Here is a 21366-nt window from a genome sequence, read left to right on the forward strand (position 1 = left end):
ACTCACAAACCGTGAGATCATGACCTGAGCAGAATATCAAGAGTCGGACGCTTAACCAACTGAGCCACCCAGGCGGCCCAAAATAAATGTAAATAACTTCTAGAAAGTCGTGCGTAGGCCAGTAGTGTGAATATGTTATGAACCACAGTTTGGATAATTAATCCAAATTAGCGCAAATGAAGGACAAGTAAAGAACTTTGCTTTTTTCATTCATTTCAAAACTCCAAGTCTCATTTTATGTTTGTTCCACTGATTTTTTTTATTTAGTTAGTCCCACTGATGATTTAAACATTTCCCTCTTGATAAAGGTCTAGGCTGATACTCATTTCGAGAGTCGATATTCTGGTTGTTGAGCAGGATGGTGGGTTCATGGTTGGCCTCTGTAACACCTAACAATGGTTCAGTGTAATCTCTAAAAATTAAATGCTGAAGGATTGCACCTGCACCAATGATGTGAATGGAATGCCTCTGAATAAAAATTATGATCAATCATTTTTTGAACCACTGAGGTCCACCACTCACAAAGCGAACTAGTGTAGGACTTTTGGGGAGTGGTCTCAGGAAAGGTCAAGAATCTAGTTGAGAAAGGTTCATGGATTTGACTTTATGTTATTAGTGAATAAATGAATGTATCAATAAGCAAATATACTCAAAGGTAAAGAAAATTAGGTCAAAACATGGACCAATTTAGAGGATATGTTATAAAATGGGAAATATTCTGTATTCAGTTCTGAAATACTTTGGTCAAGTAAGAAAAAAAAAACATAGAGTAAGGTTGTTACCACTTTGTGTAAGAAGCCGCTAGGTAGAGGGAGTTTATGAGTCGATGTTCTGCTGTCTATTTGCAGTGGGTTTCTATGTGTTTGTTTCGTGAAGGAAAAAAAAAGTTGAAATTAAAGAAATGGCTAACTGAATGAGTGAGTGCCAAGAATGAACCAATGATGACTATATTTTATTCTTTATTACATCTGCTTTGTGCCGAGAATGGCCTCACATTGGCTGCTTTTGTCATTACACTTAATGGTGAGGATCCTGACTGTTACTGATGTGGCCAAAGAAAGCATAGATTAGGGTAAGTAGCAGATTAAGTTTTTATTCTTGGCTTGGTCATTTTGTTCATGGATGATGACGTATTATTTTCAAAAGAATAAATGGCTTCATGCAACCATAACATAAAATCAAAGAAGACCTTGTATGGACTGATGATAAGAATTTGTTCTGACAAGGTCGTGCTTTATTCGTTTTGCAAAAATAAAAAAACAAAAACAAAAACAGATTTCCATTCAAAAAATAGATTGCTCCCTCTCAGCTTAAGAAGATTATAGACACATTCTAGTCATAGTCAAAGGTCTTGTCCTTGGATTGATTGTGTTTTCCTTGTTTATTTTATTTTATTTTATTTTTATTTTATTTTATTTCATTTCATTTTATTTATTTTATTTAATTTTATTTATTTAATTTAATTTAATTTAATTTAATTTTCATTTCATTTCATTTCATTTATTTTATTTCATTTTATTTATTGTATTGTATTGTATTGTATTGTATTAAAATAACCCATAATTAAGCAAATTAAATGTAAATATGCTAGTGAAATTACAATGGTCACTCTTGACGAATGATGTGAGGATTCCCAACACAAAGATTTTTTTCACTTGGGTCGGTTATTTCAGCACTCTGCTTTAGGAGCACATAGAGAAACTTACTTGTAAAAAATTCCCCCTCTTGGTTGGAAATAAATTCTGTGCTGTTGACTTTTCCTTTGAGAAGGAGTAACTGACTAAATTAATAAACAAGGAAAAATCCATATGTAAAGAAAATTAGAGTGGCAAAGCGTGTCCCAATGCTAAAATGTTATGAAACTAGAATTAGGATCAACCCCATTTTGCTTCTCTGAGACCTATGTAATGGCAAAGATTTAATCTTCCCCTCTGTGTATAATGAGGACAGATACAGTTGTTAAAATATTCATTGTTTTCATTCTTGTACTTTGGTGGGTCCCTGGATGTTAGTGTTATTGTTTTGGCGGCTGTAGTCGTTTAGTAAATTGGTGTTTGAAAATCTGAATTGAAGGAGGCAGAATCCTGGACCAGTGATGAAAATGTGATTTGAAAGAAGGATTAAGGTCATTGCAGTTTTGCACCACTGACATTTATGAAATAAAGCATTTACCTTTTTTATCTTTGTTTTAGTAGCATGTAGTATATGGTACTAACTCTGCCTGTTGTACTGAAATAATTGAGATATTTTTTCTACTTCCCTAGATCATTTCTTTTCTCTATCTCACAAATACTTATCACCTCATATATGTGGAGGTGGTGGCGGGAATTTCTATTCTATTAAAAAAATTTTTTTAACACTTGTTTATTTTTGAGAGAGAGACAGAGAACGAGGTGTGGAGGGGCAGAGAGAGAGGGAGACACGGAATCCAAAGCAGGCTCCAGGCTCGGAGCTGTCAGCACAGAGCCTGACTCGGGGTTCGAACCCACAAACCATGAGATCATGACCTGAGCCGAAGTCGGACACCTAACCGACTGAGCCACCCAGGCGCCCCAAGAATTCCCTATTCTAGAATGTTTTGGCACTTAGTGTCTAAGACAGTGCTAAAATAACTCATGAGGTATTAATTTCAGCTCAACCTTGACCCAAATCCATGTGAGTCTGTGTGTTGGTCATGGCATTTGTATCTGAATCCAGTCTAGTTCCAGCTCTCACGTAACATTTTGGGACTAAGTAGAGACCAACTTATAAATGCAACAATTCAATATAATGGGCAAGGACTTTCCAGAAGCACAGAAGGTGGGCCCTTGGCTCAATCTTAAGTATCAGATGCTTTACAAAGGAGATGACGCTTGAGCCAATGAAAATCTCGCCAGGCTGTAAGCTCCGTGAAGTTAGGGGTCATAACCCCCTTGTCCTCTGCACTGCCCATTATGCCGAGCTCACAGAGCACGAGTAATAGACCTTTGTGGAATGACAAATTGCATAAATGGTGAATGACTGGATGCAGCAGTGAGTTAGTGAATGAAGGAGTCTTTGAGTAAACAAAGGAAAACATATTGATGAAAATGTTGAGTATGCACACGCGTTAACAAATTGACAATGAGTTGACACGTCCACTTAACCAAATGCATACGTGCGTACATGTATGATGAAGTAATTATCGAATCAATGAGTGGATGAGATGATGTGTAAGGAAGAATGTCCAAAGGAGAATGAGTGATGAATAAATAAGTCAGTGGGTGAATGAATGAAAGACTAGTAGCTCAAGGAGTCAACAAGTGAAAGATGGGTGCACAAATAGACGAAAGAATAGGTAAGTGAGTCCCTGAATGAGTTTGCGAATTGAGTTTCAATGAGAATTGAAAGTTAATTCGTGATGAGGGAATGAATGAACCAGCGAGTCACTGAGTGAATGGGGAGCCAAATGCATTAATTGATTAAGAAGCCAAAAACTGAGTGAGTGAAGACATGAACAAATTGATGAAAGAAGGAAAAAGTGGGAGAATTTAACGAATTAATAGATAAATAAGTCCATGAATGAGACAAGCTAATGAGCAGACGAATAAGCCAGTGGATGGAGGGATGCATATAGTAGAGTGAGTGAATAAAATAACGAATTAGTGAGTGAGTAAACGAGTCAATGAATGGGAGTGCAGTCCAAGAACAGCTGAACTGCTCTGAATGAATGAGCGAATAAACAAATGGGTCAGTAAATGGGTGAGTGAGTCAGTGATCCGTGTGTGAGGCAATGAGTGAATGAAGTCACGCTGGGATCCCTTCCCTGACCACTCAGGAGAGAGCTAGCCACACCCCAACCTCACGCCACTTTGTAAATAGCTCCACCGGAGCACCCATTCTACTCTATCATGGGTATTTGTTTACGTGTTATCGCTAAGCCCATGTGCCCTGCGAGAGCCAGGAACCAGGTCAGATTCCACTCGGCATCCCAGCGCCTGCCCAGCCCCGAGCCTGGGAGGCGCCCAGTCAATTATTGCCGAACAAATTAATGAATAACTAAAAATACATGTGCTTTTGTGGAACCAGGCTGGCCCTTCTCAGAACGGTCTGGGAACCGTCCCGCGGGGAGGTGTGCTGTGTCAGATGGCCTGCGGCGTTCTCCGACGCAGGTCCGGATTCTCCCTTGAGGTCAGCTTCTAGTGTTCGGTGCCAGACAGACAGGATACTGGCAGTTCTGACTGCCCTGGACACTGGCCCATCCTTGGGCAACGTTGGCTTGGCATGGTGGAGTGGAAGCCCTGGGTCTTCCCGAAAGTTGCCCTTGCCTCTGCCAAGACAGGAGGTCAAAAATAACCTGGTCTTGTTTTTATGCCTCCAGCAAGTGGGCCTGCTCTTTGCCTTTGCAAAGAAACCCAGTTCCTCTTGTGGTTGTTGTGGGTTAGACGTGAAGGGCCTCTGGACCTCGAGCCTCAGCTCCGTCTTCCACGAAGATAACAATTGTTACGGGAATTAACCTTGTCTAGCAAGAGCGTGTTAGAAGGCCCATACTGTGGGACCTGGGAGGGAATAAATGCTTCGAAACTTACCCGAAGTAGCTGTAACTGATGGTTTCAATTGCACTTCTTTAGAAAGTTCCCAAATGACACCCACGTAATACGCAGATTCCCCTGTCCAAGAAGAATGGCGAGTTCGACGAAGTTCTAGAACAATGCCAGTTTGGATGGGATGGGTCGAGACTATGCACCTTTAAGACAGCATAACATGCCGTTCTGCCAGGGACAGATGATGAGAAAAGTAAGTTGGCAACATCTTTGCCCTCTGTGGGTATTTGCCCAAGACCGCCCCCCCTCCACTGCCCCCTCCCTGTATTGCATCATTCCTCCCTCCTGCAATTATGTGTTTTAATTTTATACCCACTCTATGGCTGACACTGACCACTCCCCCTCCTCTCCTGTCTTGCCTGTTCCTGACCCTGGATTCCATCTCTCACTCCTGGTTTCATGTCCTTCCTTTGGACTTGGTGATGTAACGGTCATTTGGCTTGGAATATAGCCTTCTCCTTCCTGAAGACTGGATTTCAGCTCAAATCATTGGCCTTTCTACTTCGGACCAAATCAGGTAGACCCCCGTCTCCTTCTTAATAGTGGACATCTGGGACCCTAATTTTGAGTCTTCTGGGTTGGCTGTCTTCCATCTGGGCAACCTCCAGCCCCTCCGGGCCCCCTGAATGCTGAGGGCGGGCGGCAGGATGAGCATCAGTGGCCTTCGTCTAGAATCTAATGTGTGACTGGAAAGTGTATGGACGCAGGACGTGGGACTTAGGTTCTCACGTTCCCCAGGATTGCTGGGTAAATGAGGTGCTTGGACCTCATAGCGTTCAACAGCTTCTAGTTGATTCTAATCTGTGCTTTCCATGGTTGCTCAGCTTTGTGCCATGCCCAACACACCTGTCACCTGCCTTGCACTCACATAGCCCCTTGTCTTCCTTCCTGGCTCCTCAGCTCCCGTGGTCCAGATTCGTCCTGTCGTGCTCACGTATCCATCCTCCACACCCCCGACAGAGCCCTTGTTATGGTGTTAGTTATGACCAACTGGTTTCTCCCAAAGGGAATGAACTCCTTGGCGTCAGGTAACCCACCAGAAGGTCTAGGCTTCGGTGAATGTTTGGTGAACTACTCGTCCATTCTTTCATTTATTCAGAAAAAGATTGGGCTCTTTCTAGGCACCAGAGGTTGGGTATAAGCAGCAAGAGGCAGGCCATATCCTATCTCTGCCCTCATGGAACTTCAAGTCTTGAGTGGGAGATAGATTTCGAACAAATTTTCACTGTGGAATTACTTAATCATCCTCGTGACGAGCTCTATGAAGCCCGGGTGCCGTGGGCTTTGCTGACCTGCCACCTGGGCTGGTCTGGCCCTTATGACAAGCCCCCTCTGCTTTGGGGGGGACACTCTGGAAGGACAAGGCCATGGCCACGGTCTGAGCTGGCAGATGGCTGCGGGTCCCTGCGGGCAGGTCCTCGGACATCGTTGGAGGAAAGAGGGGTGGGTGGACTTTGGGGTTTGTGCAGCGGCCCTTTGGTTATTACCTGGGCAGAGGCGACCAGCCAAACATTGCAGTCACTCGGGCCGCGAGCTTGTTAAGGAAGGCTCTGCTGAGGCTCAGGGTTTGAGCCACCCCGTCAACTTCCAGGTGGTTCTTCTCGATGTACTGCCAGATGACAAACTGAGGGTACACTGGAACATGGGTTGACCTTGTCTCCCTCCACCACATTCCATTCTGAGTGTCTTCAAACGGCTGCCCGAGAAACCACCGTGGGGGTAGCATCACTGTGATGTTCTGCAGCGAACCTTGCAGTCCACACGCCTTGTTCCGGTCGCCTTCACCGATGCCACCCTCCCTCGGCCTCCAGCTTTGGTTCTGCCCCTTCCTCTGTCTCCAGAGAACCCAGGAGGCTACCTCTCTCGTGCCCGGCACCACAAAAGTCCAGACTTCCCTCATGTTGGCCTGGGTCAGCCTCTGGATTGGACTTTTCGCCCTTCCTTCAGTTTGTTCTCCGTGCTGCAGTCAACACAATCTTTCTAGATTTTTCTAGAATGCATGAGAAAGAGTCCCATGCTCTCTAAAGCCCTTTTGTGAGTTTCGGAAGCCCCAGGGGGAAGCGCAAGCTCCTTGCTTCTCACTCGCGGTCTTTGTGACTTGGCCTCTTGCCCTGGCTCCCACCTTGGCCGGGCCCTATGTGTCACCCGGCAGACCCTCCCAGACTCTGTGTCTGCGTCTCTGTGCCTTTACACATGCTCCTGTTCTGACCCTGTCCTCACTGCTCAATAGCTGGGCAGCCTGCCTCCCCCTGGTGGGTTGAGGCACCCCACATTTGGAACTGTTGCATGACCATGAACTTGACCTCCATTCAGAAACGTCTCCTGTGCTTGATTTAGGTGTCTGGCTTTCCAGCCCGGTTGTGCTCGGTCTGGGGTGTCTCGGACCACCCCCCACCCCCATAGAACCTGTGCAGAGTGGTGGGTCCATCCATCAGAAAGCTGGTTGAATGAGACACTGAATGAACACACAGAAGAATGACTGGGAGGTCATTCTGGGGGGCAGATCCTGTCCCCGGAAGAGAACCGGGGTCCTTGGCACTGGGAAGTAACACCTCCTCATGACTGAGGCCTGTACCCCTCCTCCAGCCAATTCCATTTTCCTTTTCGCCTGCGACTCATTAGGAGATATGTAACCTTAATCCTTGAAATTGCCTGGGACGGAGCGTGTTTTCACTCAAGGACATGAACATGGGGATTTTATTCCTTCTTAAATAAATCTCACTCCCCCAGGAAGTTTGGACAGGATGTGGGCAATCAGACCAGGGCTTGAAACTGAACATTTTGCAAAAGACCCGTTTCAAAATTTGAAACCCTGTGGCCACTGGCCAGAGCTGAGTCTGGTTGGTGGGGGTCGCTGGGGCCTCCTCGCAAAGAAGGGAAGCAGAGATTGAAAACAAACCTTCAGCTGTCACTGAGCAGGCTGATGGTTTTGCAAGGCAGAATTGTGCGGTTCGGTTTTGCTTGTCTGTGAAACTGGAGTGAGCTCGATCACCCCCATCAGCCTTCCTCCAAGCTCTGTGCGGAGGCCTCAGACCCTCCCGGAGCCAGCGTGGAGTCTGACTTCATCCCGACATGGATAGGACAAGCGTGTAGCACTAGCTGGGGCTGCATGCTTAGGGGCGGGCCCAGCTTAGGGCTCGCCCTTCCCCTGGGGGGCGCCCCCGGAGCCTGGGGAGAAAGAGTAATAACATTGCATTATGCCTGTCGTCGCCAGGCACGGCCGAATGTTTCCCTGTTTCATCCAGAGACGGGTGACACTGATTCCTCATTGTGGCGACAAGGAAACTGAGGCCTGGGGAGGGCAGCCGTGCGTGACTCCATGTTTCAGACTCCTCCCAGGCTTCTCCTGAGTGGGCTCCCGTCTCCCGGAGTGGTGGCTGAGGCTCGTGCCCCAGGGTCACAGGTGTGGCAGGATGGATCTTGGGGGGCGGAGGAACACATAGCCCCAGAGAGCAGTCCGCTCTCTGTCCCGCCGTCCCCGCTGAGCTGAGAGCGAACCCAGGCCCTGGACTGGTCCCTTGGACAGGGAGATTCGTGGTCTCTCATTCTCTTTTGACTTTTTATCTTTTTTTTTTTGTTGCCAGGAAAGAGCAGTGTGTGTCTCGAAGTCACCAGAACCTTCCAGGCTTTGGGCTCCTCATCTGTGAGAGGGAAGTGAGTTTCATTCGTTTATCCTGCAGAAATCTTGCTGCGGGCTGTGCCCGGCGGGTGTGCCGCACGTGGCCTGGCAGGCAGACCCAGCAGGGAGCCACAGGAGCTGCCACTGGAGCTGGGCTTCAGAGTGGCTGGCCTCCTCCGCGCCCCCAAACCTGTGGGCGCTGCCCGCTCCCCTTCCGCCAGCACCCCCTCTGTGTTCTCTGGGCCTCAGCAGCCACCGAGGACCTTCAGGAAGGGTGACGTTTCCCTCTTCCCTACTTCTGAGACTCGAGTTGGAGCCAACGGCTGCCCAGCCTCAGTGTCCCCATCTGTAACCACGGGAGAAAGATGATGGCAGGGCTCTCTGCCGTTCCCATTTTGCCTGTCGTGGGGAAGGAAGGGATAGCTCTCCCTTGGACTCGGGTCCCAGCCCCCCTTCCCTCTGTCCTCCAGGCCCTTGATCTTCACTGGTCTCTTTGGGGCTGACTTGTTATATTTTCTTTTCCCTCAGATCAGCAGGATAAAATAAAAGACAGTCCTGCCAGCTTGGCAGGGGCCTGACCCTGTCCCCGGCAGATGTTCCCGGGGACAGCAGGAGCTGGTGACCCCCGCCAGCAGGGGCTGCTGGCAGCTGCCCAGAGGGGACAAGGGCAGGCCTGGGCACATGTGTCCCTGCCGTGGCTTCTCTTTCCTCAGCTGGCCCCTCCCCTCCACTGTCCCCAGGCACTGCAGGGATTCTGGCCTCATTTTCTGATGGGCCCCCTCCGTGGGGTTCTCTGGGGAGCCCCCCCGGGCCAGAGTTCAGACTTCTAAAAGGGCTACTCGTCCAATCCCCTGCGCCCCTGGGGTCACTTGCTGCTTCCCTGCGACTCTGGGCCCCTGCCCTGCCTGTTCTTGTCAGTCCTCTCTATACATACCCTTTGCCCTGTCCCTCCTCCCGCCCGCGCCCCCCATCCCATGGCTCCACAGGTCCCCTCTCCAAATATTTAGTACCCTGGTGAGTCGTGGGCCCACATTCCTCGGTTTGGCTGTTTATGCAGCTGGTGGGCGCTCCTCGGCCTTGGGAAAGCCATACTTGAAGTGTGGGGGGTCACCCAAGGTGGGTAGCATTTCCTTCGAGCGGCCCGGGACCCTCTGGCCTGAGTCCTTCACTTTGTGGGTCTCCTGGTTTCTGCGCCAGCACACCCCTTCTCAGGGACTGCACCCTGTGCAGGCTTGGATCCCTACTGGGAAGAAGAACCGAGGCAGAGTGGTGGATGGGAGGGGCTGGCGTTGGCCAGAGGCTGAGGCCTCGATGCAGGGTGGCCATTCTCTGGGGTGCAGCGGGGCACAAAGGAAAGGGGTTTTGTGAGCTAGAAAGCGCTGGGCAGCTATTGGAGAAAGAAGGGAGGGAGAGGGGCCCTACAGGGCCCCCCAGCCTGCCTCTGCATAGCCCCCTGGGGGGCCGCTCCTCTCTTAAGGTCTCCCCTCTCCCCCACCACTGGCTCGAGTTGATAGGTGCTGTTCCATTTGCATCTCACTGAGACCCCCGGTGCTGCAGAGGTCCTGTAGAGGCTCAGATGAGAACAGTGACCGCCGCTCAGTGCCCAAGTCCGGGGCGTGTCCCATACCCCTGCAGCAGCTGTCACACTGGATTCCTCCCTGGGATGCACAGGACGGAGGGGTGCAGCAGAGAGATGCCCTGAGCACAGAGTCCGGATGTCTGTCATTCCCATCTGGGAGGCTGCTGGCCCCGTTCTTCGTGCGAAGGGGCTTGGGCCCTGAGGGTGTGGCAGCACATGTCTGTGGTTTGCTCATCAAGACTAAAGAACGTAACAAACTTTTATGGCTAAGTCTACCAATTCTGTGACATTTTGTAAAAGCCCTGCAAGGAAGCATCTGGAAAACTCCCTTCCTGCTCCTGACAATTGTTGCAAACAGCACGTTTCAAAATACTCAGAACGTCCGGGCTGCAAAGCCCAGAGCTGACTCCTGGCCTGGCCTGACCGGCTAGGGGACGGGGTGGGTGCAGGGCCACCCCCGGCCCACCTGCGCTTGCCCCCTTCCCCAGAGCCCTCTGGGTGCCCGCTTGCCCTCTGCTGTGATCTCAGGGAGAACCTCAGTTTGGGAGGGTGTCCATCTGTCCTTGAGACCAGCCCATTTCTGTCCCAGCAGGGAGAGTGGCTGGGAATGGCCCAAGCAGGGCTCCAAATCCAGACGTAGTCAGGGGTGGGTCTCAGCCTGTGAGGTCAGGGCTGGCGGGGCCGTTGCATGACCATGGGGCTCTAGGAGCGTCCACCCAGCGTGGTGGGGGAGGGGGGGCGGATAAGTCACTTAGTGTCTGGCTCTGGGTTGGAGCTAGGCAGGGTTTATGGATGGGCATTAAATCCTTCAAAGGCTGAATAACGATAATAGAAGAGCCATTCATGGATCTTCAGTCACTGGTGTCATGGAATCAAGACTGTAATCAGTTTAGTCCCAGGGGTACAGAGGATGATAGTGTATTACTTAGTATGTAAGTATTTAATGAAATATTTAGTATTTAAGGGCTGCAGTAACTCCCGAAGTCTGAAAGCACTGACCCGCTAGGCCAGGCCCAAGACGCCCGGTGCTCCTCGTCCCCCTCCTCACTCTCCTCCACCCTGCTCCAGCCTGAGTTTCTTGTGATGCCAGTTCACCCTTCCCTTCAGCTCTGTCACTGTGGGAGGGTCTCCCCACCTGGAGGGGCTCGGGACCTGCCGCTTGGAACTCCCATGTGCGACTCCATGGCTGGCCACTTCCCGTGGAATTCTGAGTATCCGGAGGGCAGCCGCTGGCTCCTTCCAGCTCCACGTACCCCGTGCTGGCCTTGCCATTCTCAGAGTGCTCCCCAGGGAGTGTCTGCGAGGGACCCATGGGAGTCAGACACGCTCACGCAGGCTGGATTTGGTCTTGTGACTTGGCCCTCTTGTCTTCGTAGGTCATTCTGCATGGAGCCGTGGAGGTGTGGTTTCCTGAGCACGAGTTTTCCCGAGGACGCTTCTGATGCGGGGAGCCCCTGCTTCACTGGGTGAGTTGTGCTTTTTTTGGTTGCCCTTTAAAAGGCATATGTGCCTGTGACTAAGGGCCACACACGGTCTAGATAATACAAAGACTGTAGGTGATCAAAGATGGCTGGAACATGTACGCAGGGCCTCAGAGGGCCCCGAGTGCATGCACTACCCACCCAGAGCTGCTTCTCTGCGTGGAGGGCAGGCTGGCCGGATGAGCCACATGGAAGTTGCCCATGGCAACCCTAGGGAGAGTGCACGCAAGGAGGCTTGGCCCCAGACAGCTCTCCCTCGTCCCCGGTCCTATCCAAGCAGTAGGGACCGTGCTCACTTCACAGCTGACTGGGCACCAGAGTCCTTTTTGGCAGCTTGAGTTGGGACTTGAGTTTTACCTTCACCCTCCTGGCAGCAATGAGTCTTTTAAAAATTATGCATGGAATTGCATCTTGTTAACTCATTACTGTGATGGAAATTGCAATAAGCAAGGGGAGCCGTGCGAGTTTTTCCCATAAAAGACACTAAGCTAATAACTGAAATTTATTGTACTGAACGATTCCAAAAACTAGTGTTTTTCTCCTCATTGAAAACGAAATACATGTTTATTGTAAAAGCTTGTGAAATACTCAAAACAAATAAAATGAAACATGGGACACCCCCTCATCCCAGCCGCTCAAAGATGAACATAAATTGCATAAACGTGTGTGCGTGTGTGCGCACGCACGTTTTTGTACACATACGTTATGCATGTATGTTTTTAACTGGGCTCCTTATCGTCATCCTAATTTTTTCACCTAACTGTATATCCTGAATATCTTCTCCTGCCATTAAGTAATTTTCTAGCTTGTGATTTTTTAGCGGTTATGTAGTATCCTAAGAACTGCTACCTCAAGCCCGATGTAATAGCTGCTCTCTTGTCAGATGTCTAGATAATTTTAAAAGCTGGATTGTGTAAATTGGGGTGAGCACCTTTGTTCATCCCACGTACATACCTGATGTATTCCCTGAAGTTCATTCTAAAAGCGGAGCGGTCATCTCAGAAGGTGCAAGCATTCGATGGCCACATTGCCCTCCTTAAACTTTGTGCCAATTTACGATCTCAGAATTAGTTTAACAAGTGACTTTTTCTATGGGGATTATCAAGGTTTTGATACTGGCCAATTTGTTACACACAAATTTGTTATTGTCGATTTTATTACCTGGGATCACAGCATTGCCCCCGTATCTTTATTGGGTCTGAGTACTTGAATTGCCGGTTCAGGTTCCTTGCATTCTGCCTTTCCCTTGGTTTAATTTTTGTTGAAGTCCTGCACATGCTTCATTTAAGAATCAGGTAGTTCTAGAAGCCTGTTGTACAGGTATCAGTGCCCACCCGCCCTCCGGTCTCCCTACTCCACCCCATGTCCTGCTCCACAGAACCAATGGCTGTTGACTCTTTTAACTCATTCTCTTGACATTTACATCCATGTTTCTAAGTAACATTCTTATTTTTCTACTTCTCAATCTTTTTTTTTTTTTAAGCTTGAGCGTTATCTTGATTTTTCAACCATCAAGCATATGTCCTTGGCCTTCCCATCCACAAGCATACCTCTGTGCCCCACCCCACTCTCTTAATATATATTTGGTTCATAGTTTTTGGTTTGGTCAGGATTCAGTGTTTACATTATTATAACCATGTAAACATTCTTAGGAGCTGAACAGCAGCATTATGATTATTTACCCCTTCTTCACAACTTTTTGTTTTCTTTGGAATTAATAATTATCTGGGTTTTGTTTGTTTGTATTTTTTGTTTAGTTTTTAATGAATTTATCACAGATGTATTCTCAGCCTCTCAATACATTCAACCCCACTCAAACAATTTTTAAAATGCGTTTTATCTTTTTGAAGAAATCTCTTCCTGGAGCCTTCTTGTCTCTTCTGTTTTGGATTGGTTGATCTTTGGGATTCCTGTCCTCATCTACCCTCATTCTCTTCCCAGGGATTCCCCTGATCCTATCTTCTTGGTTGGATCTCTGATTTCATAAATCCTGGGTTATCTTTTTTTGTTTACTCTCTGTGCTGCTAGAGTGCACCCTCTAGCAGTTATCTCAGAAAGGGCTCATGGGAGCTATATTTTTGAAGACTTTCCACATCTGAAAAGGAGAATGTCTAGTTCACAATTGACATGGATAGTTTGGCTGGGTATAGAATTCTGGTTGGTCATCTTTCTTCCCCACAGATTTTGAAAGCATAAATAATTGTCTTCTAACTTCTAGTGCTGTTGCTGAGAGGCCTGAAACCTTTGTGATTCCTCATCCCTTGTGTGTGATCTTTTTTTCTCCCTTTCTGGAATGTGCAGGATTTTCCTATTGTGTTCTAGTGTTTTAAATGTCATGTATACACATCTTGATGTGGATCTATATTCATCCATTGTGCGAGGCCCTTTTGATCTGAAATCTGTTGTAGACAGTTTTTTTTTAAACAATCCTTAGATAATTTCCTTCCATCTGTTTTTCTAGAACTTTTATTTTTTGCATGTTGGATCTCTGACTGGTTCTCTAATATTCCCAAATTTTTTTCTCTGATTTTCAAACTTTAATTTCTTTGTTCTCCAAGAAATTTCTGTCTTTATTTTTAGCCTATTTTCATTGCTGCAATCTCTTATTTTCAAGATTTTTTTATTATACTCTAAATATTATAAAATTTTGTTTCATGGATGCGATTGCTTTGGTAGTCCTGATAACGTTTGATATCCCTGATGATATTAAGGATATTTTTTCTGAAATTTTCTTTTTCCTACAGTCTCCAAACTTTTTTTTCCCATCCAGTTGTATGTGTCTCTGACTTCCATGTTATATGCTTTCTTCAACTCTACAGATATATGTATAGGTACACACACACACACACACACACACAAATACACTAATGAGCTGTTTGAAAGCTCTTGGCATTCAAACTGATGATCCGGTTGGGATTTGTAGCTGTGGGCTTTACTGTAGAGTGAGCAAGTTGGTGTTTCTATTGGGTAACCCCATGTTTAGCATTTTAAAACCTTTTTTCGTTTGGACTGCTCAGATGCTCCAAAGGTCTTTTAGTTTCTGGCCTAGAGTATGTCAGGCTGCCACTTCTCTGAGAGGCTCGAGGAGGAAAATGGCAGAGGCGAGTGGTTCTCAGCATCCGGCTGGTAACATTTTGCTTTCTTCCCCTTTTTAATTTAGAGCTTTTACTCTCAGCTGTGCCTGCTGTTTCTGTATCAGTCACCTCTGCTTTACTTTCTCTGTGCAATACCTTTTCAGTCTTTTCTCAAGATCAGGGAAGGCTCTGAAGTCTTGGTGAGGATTTGGGGGGATGTCTTCTTAAACAGACTTTCAGCCAATTCATCCTAGTTAGGCTCAGATTTTCCTGCCACATTGAGGCACCTGGTGCTGTGAAGGCCTGAGACTTTTGTGGGTTCCATGGAATACATCAGCCTTTATTTCAGCCTTCCTTACAGTCAGCCTAAGATTCGGTTTTCCCAGTTCCGGATCAGTTTTCACTCTTGTCTTGTCTGTGTCCTTGTGTGCTTACCTCAGAATGAAAATCTCTTCGCCCTCATTTAGTGCAGTTTCAAGGGGGCAGGCAGGTGAACATCTGTATTGAATTCACTGTATTGAACTGAAAGCCATTTACCCATTTTTCCCTGTTGGTGTGTTCCTCTTTGATTTTTTTAATCTCATAAGACATTTTTAATAAGAACAGTAACTTTTTCTATCACGTATTTTCAATGTCCCCCACCTGACTTTTTCATTTGCCATCCCATTTTACTCAGGGGGCTTTTCATTTTTTAATTTCAAACATTTTTAAAAATGTTCTAAAAAATCTATCTCTGATTTCTCCTCATACTTTGTTTTTCCATGGAAAAACCTTTCCCACCCTGAGCTTATCTAGGCATTTTTATTTTTTTTCTAGTTCTTTTATGATTTCATCTTTTATATTTGAATCTTTAATCATTTGTTTATTGTGAGAGATAACTATATGTTCTTTTTCCACGTGTACCACATGCTAGATACTTTCATAGTTTTTGTTTCTTGCTGTGGCTTTCTATGATTCAATTAATCTGTTTATTCTTATACTAGTATTGCTTTGTTTTAATACACTATTGTTGTAATATGTGTTATTATTTGTTAGTAATAGTCTTTCATTCTCATATTGCAATATTTTCTTCATTGGTCTCATTTGTTTATTTTTCTGGATGAATTTTGGTGATGTCAGGAAGTTAAAGATATAGATGTTCTGTGGAATTTTATTAAATTGAAAATTAAAGAGAACTGATATTTTTTGATACTTGGCTTTGTATAATCTTTCACCGTAATATATATATAATATATATAATATATATAATATATATTATATATATATTATATATGTATATTTTATATATATATTCACAATTTGTCAAATTTGACAAATTCACAATTCATCCTTAAGTTCATTTTAAGAAAGTAAATATTGCTTACATATTTCTATTGTGAATTTGTTCCTTTCTATTTTCTAAACTGGTTACTACTAGCATGTAGGAAAGAGATTGCATATTTATTGTTATTGGCTGTCTACTTGAATTCTTTCATTTTTTTCCTACAAGTTTTTATTTGAATGTTTTGGAACTTCTAGGTAACAAGTCCTGCATTTCTATAGAATATATATTTTGCCTTTTTTTTTTTTTTCAGTTTTTCCTCTCTTCTATTTCTCTTGATTGTCTGATAGCATTGGCTAGATCTTCCAAAACATTAAATTGTGGAAAATAGAAATCTTTATCTTGTTTCTGGTTCACTGTCAAGTATGATAACAAATAATTTTTTGAGGTATATGTTTTTTTATAATGTTAATGAGATATTTATTTTTAGTTCATATGACCTTAAAATCAGGAATGGATTTAGAAAAATGCTTTTTTGATTAATATGTAGAGATGTTTGTGTTGTTTTGTCTGTTGACTTGTTGATGAAATGAATTATAATAATGTTTCATAACTTTGAAACATTTTTTGGATCAAATTCTACCTTGTTATAGAGTATTGTTCTTTTAATTTACCACGTGATTGTTTTGCTAGGATTTCACTTAGGCCTTTTCAAATTTATTTTTTGTTGCTTTTGGTATCCAAGTTATGTTGGCTTTGTAAACTGAATTAGGGAACATTTCATTTTTTTTCTGTATTCTGTACCATATATACATCATTTGAATGATCTATTCCATGAACGCTTGAAAGAACTCACCCATGTAACTCTCCTGGGATAATTCTTTGGCAACTTTTCATATTTCTTCTGTATTCATTGGATTCTTATGATTTTTTTTGCATCTGTAGAATATTTGCTTCTTTTTCTGATGTAGCTCAGCATTTAAATGTGGAAGTACTGGAATCGGACAACTTGGGTTCAAACTCTTACTCTGTCATTTCCCTTGTGACCTTGGGAAAACTATGTCTCCTTCCTAATTCTTGGTTTCCTCAGTTGTTAAATAATTAAAATGAGAGCCTGTAGCTAAGAGTGCCACTGTGAGGATTAAAGAGATAAAGTAACTTGCACCTTGTCTGGCACATAGCGAGTGCTCAATGATTTTTCAAGACCTATTATTAATCCTGGAAAATAATAGATTTTTTTTTTTGAGATTTAAAAGCTTCTTAGCATAGAGTCCATAAATAGTATTTTTATAACATTCCAATCTGTTTCTATGATTATATCACTTTTGTCATTCTTAATTTTGTGTATGTGTACTTTATCTCTTTTTTATTAGATGATCTTGAGGAGTGTCTGCTTTAGAAGTTTTTCAAAGAATCTGTTTTTGGAATAATTTATCAATTAAACTGTGTGTGTGTGTGTGTGTGCTCAAATTCAATAATATCTGCCTTTATCTTTATTGATTCCTTCCTTCTGCTTTTCCTGAAGTTTGTTTTGTGGATCTGTCCAAATATTCCTTATGTTATTCTTCTTAAATAATGAAAACATTTCATGGTATGAATTTGCCTCTGCTTGTGACTTTGACTGCACAAGTTTTAATATGTAGTTTTTAAAACATTTAAAAAATATTTGTAAATATGCTTTTCATTTCTTCTTGTTCTTAGGGGAAATAATTATCTGAATTAAATGTGCAAAGTAGAGCTTATTTTAAAATCAATTTCTAATTGATTTGGCTTGAGTGTTGTTGCTTATGTTGTTTTACTCAATTGTGGTTATATTTCATTGTGGCTTGGAGAATACGGATATGTAGATTCTACTTTGGAGAAATTATGGATGTGTTCTTTGTGCCTTATATAATCAATTCTGTAAACATTTCATGGACCTTCAAAAGTAAGGTGTACATCTTGTTTATAGGATATCGATTCTGATGTAAAGACATTCAGTTTTACTAGGTTTTCTGTTGATTCTTTTGGATTTTCTTAGTAAAGAAAGAAGTAATCGGTAAACATAACTTAATCTCATTCCAATACTTTGTAACATTTATCTATTTGCGTTATTACGTTGGCCAGAGCTTTGGGGACAGTGTAACTTAATATTACTGAAGTAAGCACCTTTTATTTCTTATTTCCTGTTAAAGATGATGTTGCTTGCCTCTGAATTTGGGGTATGTGTATCATTTACTTTTTTGCCCAATTGATGTCTTTATAACTGAAAGGGCGCTGGAAACTATCTCTCTCTGTTTCCCTCATTTCCCTGGGATGCTATTTTATTCCTAATGTAAATGTCTGTGAATGTTCTATCATTGCTGTGGATTGTACCTTCCACCTCTGAGAGGTGGCTTTTATCGACCTATTTAATGATTTCACTCTTGAGTACTGGACATTGCAGAGGCACCTCTGCTTTATTTTCATTTGTGTTCCGGAGTTAGGCAGCCCTACTCTCCCACGTGAGTGTTTCTAGAAGTCTGTATTCAAGGCAAAGTGTTTGGAAGTTGAACCAGAGACTGTCATGTTCCCAAGTATTCTGCTCCTCAAGAGCTCAATATTCTGTATGTTTCCAGGCAATTTCTAGCATTCCACGGATGTTCTTTAATTTTGCTCTTTTCAAACACATAGTTGACTGCCTTAAATTCAATTCCTGGGGCTAGAGATGGGCCCCATTGGGTCTGCCTGATGATTTCCATCTTTGTCTTAATTTCTTAAGTATATATGAGATCTATGCTCTTACAATGGGTATCAGCAACTTTATTTTTCCATTTTTCATTTATTTTTACAAAGAAAAAAGAGCAAAGTGTCATTAAATACTGCTTCTCCCATGCAGCCACACCCTTTATTCAGACCAAATATTACCCAGAAGCCCAATAAGTAAAATGGATCGAATCAGTGCTGCCCTATTTGGAGCTGGGGGGGTGACCTCGAGCCATGGGTATCATTGCAACAGAGGCATGGGGGGACCCCAAGGGCACCTCGGAACACCCCGTGAAAGCCTCTGCAATGAGATAATTTAGGCAATTGCACGGATCGAACAACTTTCTGTATACGCAACGGTGGGGGTGCCGTTGATTGATGGCAGTCAGCTGTTGTATGAATTTTGTGCGTTTTGAGATGTCAGTGCATGATGGCGTGGGCTTCCTGAAAACCAAATGCATGATCGTAGAGGCCTTCCTGTTTACCTGTGCCCGTTCCTTGGATTTGAACTTTTTTGAGTTAATTATTTCAAGCGTGTCTCACGTAGTCGACAGATACTTTGGATTTGAGGCTTTGCCTTGACTCGAGAAACCTCCTTTTTACGGTGTATGTAACCCACTGACATTTTACTTTTTTGATTGTCTTGTTTGGACTTAAAATAATTGCACTAATGCTTGTCTCATAGGTGTCGTCCTTGCTTTCCTGACATCTTTTACTGTAGAGATCACAGTTTGCATTTAAAAATGTTCTCTGGTGATTCCTAGAGCACGCAACCAGTTTCCAAGTGTGTTAGTGTTTACATTTCAGGGTTGTTGTTTTTTTTTAAACCATACTTACATCTGTATTTGTCCACGGTAAAAAAAAAAAAAAGAAAGAGCCTTCTCTGACTTTGTGTAATTATTAAGGTGAGTGTGTATCTGGTTTTTTTTTTTTCCCCCACTCCTCCTGTTCATATGCTTCTGATGATGAGGTCTGAGGGGTCTCATCACTGTCTCCTGTTTGCCTCCCCACGCTGTGTGCCCCAGTCTTTGGGAGGAGAGAGTCGCCTCTCTTTGCTTTCTCTGGGCCTGGCCCCTTCTGCAGGAGCTGAAGCTCCTTGCTGTTTCCGGGCTATGGATTGTGTAAGCCTGAAACCCTAGCACTTTGCGCACTGCCGTAATCTCCTGTCAACACGTGGGTCAAGTGACCGTCTCTTTCCCCCTGAGCCGGTGAGCTCTGGAGAGGCGGGACCACCGAGTCAGGGCAGCCTTGGCCTCCACACGGGGCGATGCCATGGGTGTGCTCGTGGCCGAGTGTCTGCAAGGATGTGTGGACCATTGGTGCGTGGGAGAGCAGCTGAGGAGCAGACAAGCGCATGAGTGAACCTTGGAGGGGGATCAAGGAAGGCACGCACGGGCAACAATTGAGAGAAGGGCCCAGCCAATGGACAGGCGGCGAGTGGGGCGTTGACTGGGGTCTGGGAGCCGCCGGCCATCTTTTGGGGGAACTGGGTGGGGAGGGTGAGCATGTCTGCTTCTCTAGAGCCCCAGGAGGGCAAGGATGCTTTCAGAGTTCATCCCTGCCGTTTGGAGCTGCTCATCCCTTCATTCCTCGCTATTCTTACTATTCGTTCTACAGAATGTCTGGTTCTGGTCACTGGGGATTCAAAGCAGAGGCCAGTGTGACCCCTTCCTGCCCAGAGGAGTTCCCATTCCAAGAGGAGACATGAGTGGCGTCCTCTCCAATCATGGACACAGAGAAAATAAAAGCCATCAAAAGGAACTCCCCACAGCGTCCCTCCATTAGCCTTGCCCCGTTGCTTCTCTTTACCTGATGACCGGTGGGGGAAGCCACCTGCCGCTGGCCCATGGCACGCCGCCACCTGAGCACGGGCTCCACCCCGCCTTCCCCATCTCCTCTGGAGCCTTCCACTGTCATGGCCGGCCTCTCCCCTCTCCCGGGCCCTTCCCGTTGGGTCTTAGCATGCTGTAGTGCCTTCAGTCTTTAAAAAATCCCAGGAAGCTGCCTCCTCCCTCTACGTGCTACCCTCTTGGTGCTTTCTGTGTATCTCACTTTCATCTGGCTTCTGCCTCTACTGTTCCACTGGGGGAGCTTTCATGAGGCTCACCAGGGGCCTCCAGCTGATGGCTCAGACTTCTCGCTGGCGCTTCAGACTTGGCGCCCTTCTCGCCTACTTGCCATGCCAGACCTCTGCACGGGTTCTTTCTGACCTTTTCTTACGGCTCACTATTCCTCACCTGCATTCAGGGCATCACCGAATCTCTCGCGTCCTTCTTCCTGACTGTTCTCAAGCGTGCCCCCCTCCCCACATCCATGACCCCTACCCTGCCCAGGGTGCAGCTCTCGATTTTGAACTCCTGTACTCTCTCCCTCTCCCGCTCTTGCCCCTAAAGCACTGTCTTTTCATATCAGCAAGAGGTATCATAGAAAAAGCACGAAGCTCCCATCTTTTATCAGCTAATGATGGCTTTCCTGTGCCTGAGTATAAAATCTGCAATCTTTAACCTTCATTATAAGCCTCTGAACGATCCAGCCTCCGCCTAGCTCCTCAGCCTTATTTCTGGCACGTTTCTGGCTCTCTGTGCCCCATTCGCAGGCCTGCTCGTTTGGTTACCACGCTCCATCCAGACCATGCTTCCCCTGTCTGGTCCGTGCTCCACCTGGACCCTTCTCCACCCAGTCCTCCTCCCTCCACCCTGCATTTCCACTCCTGTCCCCTCTCTTCCTGTTTTCTTTTCCCGTCCTTCATCTTTTGAAGGGCTCCCCCCGCCCCCACCCCGCCTGGGTTGGATCTTCTTCCTAAATGTTCCCAGCTCCTTCACAACACTTTGGCCTCTTTTAATTTTGGAATTAATGTCCTGCGATAATTATATCAATGCGGGTCTCCCCTGCTCAGCTAGAGGCTGCAGGGGGGGAAGAGACGATGTTTTATATTCACAGTTCCAGCACCTCAGGAGCGTTTACTTCTCTGCTGCTCACATGGAGGACGGGCTGGTGCTGGAAGAGGGACACAGGCGGGGTGCTGCGGAGGGTCGGGGCACGCCTAGGGCTGAGTTGGCCGAGGTG

The 21366-nt window shown here is 45.4% G+C and overlaps 1 long non-coding RNA gene across 2 annotated transcripts; it reads left to right on the top strand.

Annotated features, from left to right (window-relative positions):
• Window positions 1-20062, top strand: LOC123584327. 2 transcript variants are annotated; one of them, XR_006705348.1, is made up of 4 exons: window positions 1-1072; window positions 4590-8216; window positions 11137-11226; window positions 19918-20062. It is a non-coding gene; the product is annotated as an uncharacterized LOC123584327 (long non-coding RNA). The 2 variants fall into 2 exon arrangements; XR_006705347.1 differs by having other exon boundaries at window positions 4590-11226.
• The last annotated feature ends 1304 nt before the right edge of the window (window positions 20063-21366 follow it).

Source organism: Leopardus geoffroyi, chromosome B3, assembly GCF_018350155.1.
Source record: "Leopardus geoffroyi isolate Oge1 chromosome B3, O.geoffroyi_Oge1_pat1.0, whole genome shotgun sequence".
Lineage (NCBI taxonomy): Eukaryota > Metazoa > Chordata > Mammalia > Carnivora > Felidae > Leopardus > Leopardus geoffroyi.